Raw genomic sequence first — 6,000 nt, forward strand, 5'->3', positions numbered from 1 at the left:
GCAGCCACATTTGGGGATCGTAATACCTCTTACTTTCATGTCTCTATGATTGTTAGGAGGCATAGAAACAAAATAAGATGCATAAAGGATGATAGAGGGGAGTGGATTGCTGATGAGGAAGGTGTAAAGCAGCACATTATTGCTGGTTTTGAGAAACTCTATACCACGGGGTTAGAAAAGGCTTCCATAGCCTCGCCAATATCCAACTTTTCTTGCTGTTATCTCACGGATGAGGAGCAGACTTGGGTTGGTAAGGGAGTTACTGAAGAGGATGTCAAAGAAGGGTTATGGGCTTTAAAACCCTTTAAGGCACCGGGTTTAGATGGATTGCATGCAGGGTTCTTCCAGTACTTTTGGTTTGATTTTGGGAATTCAGTGTGCTCGGAAGTAATCCCTATCTTCAATGGTAGAGTTGTTCTTGAATATCTAAATGATACTCTTATTACACTGATCCCGAAATGTCAGTCCCCAGAGTCCCTAAGCAATTACAGACCTATAAGCCTCTGTAACACAGTTTATAAAGTGGTTTCTAAGATCATTGTTGGGAGGATTAGACCCTTGATCAGTAAGCTGATTTCTCTTGACCAAACAACATTTTTCCCTGGTAGGAAGGTCATAGACAATGTGGTGATTGCACATGAGCTATTCTATGCTTTGGATAGGAAAAAAGGGAAATAAGGGTACATGGCCATCAAGGTAGATTTGGAGAAAGCATACGATAGGATGGAGTGGAGCTTCATTCATAAAGTGCTCCAAGCTTTCAAATTTCCCCAGAATCTCATTCGTGTGATAATGAGTTGTGTAACCACTACAAGAATTTCAATCTTGTTCAATGGAGGTGCCTTGGAACCATTTACTCCTTCACGGGGACTCAGGCAGGGGGATCCTCTATCCCCCTAGTTATTCATTCTGTGTATGGAGTACCTTGGATACTTAATTGAGCGGAAATGTATTGAGGGTGTTTGGAAGCCTTTTAAAGCATCTCGGGAAAATGTTGGCATCTCACATTTATTTTTCGCAGATGATCTAATATTGTTTGCTAAGGTTAATGAGGAAGCTTGTGAGGTGATTTCAGAGGTATTGCGGATTTTTTGCAATGAATCTGGACAGAAGGTTAGCCTTGAAAAATCCAGGATTTATTTCTCTCCAAATGTGGAGGCAGAAGTTAGAGATGAAGTGTGTGAAAAACTGGGAATCCAAGCCACAACAATAATCGGGAAATATCTTGGTTTCCCAATCAAACACAGAGGAGCTGCCAGAAATCATTTGAACTTCATTGTGGAGAGAGCGATGAACAAATTGGCAGGTGAGAAAACTCAATTCCTTTCCTTTGCCAGAAGGTCAAATTGGCAGCTATTCCTAATTATGTAATGTAGGGAAGGGTTTTGCTTGTCCATTTATGTGAGAAGTTGGATAAAGTCAATAGAGTTTTCCTCTGGGGAACCACCAATGAGAAGAGGAAGATGCACTTAGTTGGGTGGAACAAAATCATACAAACCAAGGAGAATGGGGGACTTGGAATTCAAGAAGCCAGGGCAAAAAACATTGCTTTGTTGGCCAAGTTGAACTGGAGGATGAATCAAGAAAAGGATGCTTTATGGTCTAAGGTAATTTTGAGAAAATATTGCTCAACAGACAGGAGGAGTTCTAGGGACTCGGATAAACTCCCTGCTTCTCCTAATTGGATAGCAATTAAGCTTGGGTTCCAATCTTTGTTAAAGGTATTTGCTGGGATATAGGAGATGGAACCAGGGTTAAAGTTTGGTCTGACTGTTGGATAAGAGGTGAATCCCTTAGGGAACTTATGGAAGGCCCTTTAACAAGGCATGAGAGTGACATGGTGGTTGCTGATTTGATCAGTGGTCGTGGGCAAGGGTGGAATTAGGGGTGCTGTGTCTTTTGAGCTACCATCTAGCATCAAAGAAAAGATTAGAGCTATCCCATGTCAAAAGTTTGGAAGGGAAAATGAACCATTCTTTGGAAATTCTCTAAGGATGGTGATTTCTCTGTAAAGTCAGCTTATGATGTTACCAAGCCTCCTTAGGATCAAGAGCTTCAATTTCAGGGGCAATGGATTTGGAAATTGGATGTGTTACTAAAGATTGTTCATTTCCTTTGGCTGTGTCTACACAACAGTATACTTGTAAGGGAGGTGTTAGCATCAAGAGGAATTAATTGTGAAGGAAGGTGCCCACTGTGCAAAGACCATAATGAAACAGGCTGAAGGAGTGTGTATATGTTCGAGAATTCTGGCATAGGTTGCGCATTCCTCCTTCTTTGGTTGGTTCTTTTAATTATGAAATTTAGGATTGGCTCAGAGTAAATTGCCAAAGCAAGGAAAGTCACCCTTCCTTAGCACCTTGGAAGTATTTGTTTCCCTTTGCTGTTTGGAATCTTTGGAAACATAGAAATAAGGTTGTATTTGATAATACGACCCTACATCCTAATTTGCATAAGCAGTGTGTAAGCCAAGCATTGGAGTATTTTTTCTGTGTGGGGAAGATTCAGAGGTAGCGGAATATGGTGGCTATTCCTGTGAAGTGGAATAAGCCCCCACCTGGTTGTTATAAGTTAAATACTAATGGAGCATCATTAGGCAACCCAGGGAGAGTTGGGGGAGGCGGACTGATCAGGGATAGCTCGGGGAATTGGGTTAAAGGATTTTCTAGATCCATTGGAAGAGCAACGAATATGGTAGTAGAATTTTGGGCATTAAGAGATGGTCTAATACTAGCCAGCCAACTGGATATTCAGCACCTGGAAATTGAACTACATGCAAAAGTTGTTGTTAACTTGATTAACTCCAGCAAATGCTCTAATGCAGCTTATTCTTCTCTGTTGGTGGACTACAGGTGGTTGCTAAACAGGGTGCCTCAAGCCACGATGAAGCATGTGTTTCAGGAAGCTAATTATTGTGTTGATGCTCTAGCAAAGAATGGATGTAATCTTGATGTAGAATTCTATGTTTTTGATGCTCCCCCATCCTTTGTTACTGATCTTATATGCGCTGATGTAAATGGGACTAATTATTGTAGGCTTACAGCCGCGAACCTAGCTATTTTGGCTTCTTAGTTTATATATATTATCCCTTTAACCAAAAAAAAAAAAAAAAACCTAATGGTTCTACATGATGGTGAAAAATTAATTCACCTAAAGCCTAGTTTTTCATAATTTGACTCTAGCCATTTGTCAAAATTTTCAAAAAAAACATGATTAGGTTAGCAGTAATTGCATTCCTTAAAAGTTTCAGCACTATCAAGTGTCTATTTAGGAACAATTTATTTAGCTGAAATTGAAAACTTTTTGCTAAAAGTGTAGAAAATATGTTAAAAAAATAAGCTAAATAATACCGTGGGACCCATGAATAGTATCAAAAAGTGTAATGAGACCCATGGATAGTAGCAAAAATAAGCTAAAAGTGCAAAAATAAACTAAAAGTGTAGATAAGCTAAATTTCTCAGCTCATTCGAAATGGATGCCAAGAAAAAAATTGCATAGGTTAGTTTTCTATAAATACCAAATTCATTTTATATTTGTCCTAAACTAACACATTAAAACAGTTGTGGATTATCGGCAAACTAATTGGAATCATTAAGCATTTTTCATTGACTCATGAATGTTGAGAAGTCTTGTTTTAGTATTGGCTTAATTCAGTGACAAAAGTTTTGTTTGTAATGCTTTTAATGTTGATGTATTGTTTTCTAGGTTTTCATGTGTTTTTGGGTAGAGTACTTGAGCCTTTCCTTGAAGAATTGAAGCAACATTAGCTAGTGATCTCACGACCTAGAGGTGACCTTCTCGCAACCTAGCTTGGATGAGAATGCCGATGTGCACCTCACGACCATCTCATGACCTTAGGGGGCGACCAAGTCACGAGATGCATGATCTCTGTACTCTGCTATGTACTTGTCCACTACACATCTACTAGCACACACAGCTGTGATGCGTGGCAAAGGGCTTCAAATAAGGGTTGAACAAATCCTTGAATATGCGAGAGAGTGTAGGGGTCTTTTTTGCGTATTGTGCGTTGGGCTGGGCTGCCTCCCGCAGTAATGGGCCTGAATGTTTCTGAGTAAGGGAATTGAGACCGGTCCAACTGTAACTCAACTTGGGTCGGCTTGTGCACAAACTATGCCTCGTCTGCTAGGAGTGGGCTTACGGCAAGCAGAACTGTTTCAGATGAATTACGGCAGACAGATATAATAATAATAACAAAACAGAGTACTCTAACTATTTACTGGAAAATGGCCAAGTAATCCCTACTTATAAAACATAATTATAGTCATAACAATGTCATTTACAAAGAAAGTAAAGGAGAAAGAAGGTAATATGAACTAATAAAAAATGAGCATGGAGTCAAGTTTAAGTTTGGTCCACATAAGCAAAACCAAAGAGGGGAAAACGTCTCTTCTCAATGCAAATAATCTCCTAGGAAAAAGATCCTGCCGTGGGGATTAATGGCTTTGAGGGAGTTGGACCTGAACGGTTAATGCCCAAAAGGAATCCTCGTTATGTTTTGGAAGAGAGCAGGATTTAAAAGGGGAGAGAGGGAAATCGACTTACTGGTGCATGCCCATTGTATTATCCCTCTTTTTTCTTCTGTTTTTTTTTTTTTTTTTTTTTTTTTTTTTTTTTTTTTTTTTTTTTTTTTTTTTTACTCCGTAACACCCTCTGTTTTTCGATCCCCCTTTCAGGGCATGACAAGGGTCCTTTTATAGTGCCTGCCGTGACCAGTTTTTTTACCACTTTGCCCCTTAACTGCCTTTGTCTGGTCTGGGCGTACTTGCCGACCACCAAAGGGTTCGTCTGTGTGCCACTTACCCTTGCCAGAAAAAAGGCAGATTTGTTTCATTTGTCAGTTCACCGTAGCACTCTTACCTGCCACGGCGTAAATGCTATCTCTCTCTTTCCCTCAAGGCATGCACCTAACGGTTCCCCCCCTCAACCTTGCCTTTTTTGGGTGGTCTATCATCTCAGCAGGACGTATCTTCCAAAGGGCTTAGGCAGGAGCCGCAAAATAGGTCTTTTCCCCTCTCCCCACCACCAAACCATACTCCCTTTACCTCTTAACTCTGACCTATGACCCCACCACATCCCATATTGGCTGGGTACAGGCTGGTGGTTCTTGGGCCTTGCGCGTGCTTTCCTTTCAGATATGTCCAAAAAATCTGCCTGCTGCTCATGAGTTTGCCGTGCTCTAGAGGCTCGCTGTCCATTTTTTTTTTACCTCTTATGTGGGCTTCTCTTTGTTTTCCCGCTTCATTCAAGAGCTGGACTTTGTCTGATGATGGGCCTTACATTCCTTTGGCCCATTCCTTGGTTTTCTTTCATTTCTTGCAATGTTGTACTATTATTCCTACCCTAATAACTTAATCCTGCTGGGCTTCTTTTTAGGCCAGTCGTTTATTCCTTCTCTCAGTGGCTTGACATGGTCACTGTTTTGCTTTTACTTATGGGCTCCTATGTCCCTTTGGGCATCCTTGGCCCGTTTGCTTTCTTTGGGCTTCCTCGACCCTTTTGCTAATTCCACACTCCCATGGGCTTTTTACTAACTTCATTGGGCTTCCCTGGTCCAATAACCTTATTCTCATCCTTGGGGTTCATGGGCCTGCTATAAACCCCTTACTCTCTTAGTTTGCATTACCTTGGGCCTGCGGCAGCCCTTTCTCGCTTTTCTACCTCATACACTGCCCATGGGATGCTACTTCTTTCTTTCCAGGCTTCTTTGAGCCCACTTGCCTCTTTAAGACCCATTTGTTTATTTCTTGGACCTGTGATCCATTATTCCTGCTGCTTGGGCCTAATGGTTTTTTGCTGTCTACTTTGTCAATTCTTTGTTGCCCTTGTTATTGGGCTTTCTTTCTTTCTGCCTGGACTCTCACAAATGGCCTTCAACAGAGAGAAAAGATTATTGAAGCTAAGCCTTTGTAAGAAAAGAGAGAGCTTTTCCTTAAGAAAAACCTAAGTTCCCATCTTTCTTTTCCATCTCTTTCTATTGTT

This window comes from Quercus robur, chromosome 8 (assembly GCF_932294415.1).
Source record: "Quercus robur chromosome 8, dhQueRobu3.1, whole genome shotgun sequence".
NCBI lineage: Eukaryota > Viridiplantae > Streptophyta > Magnoliopsida > Fagales > Fagaceae > Quercus > Quercus robur.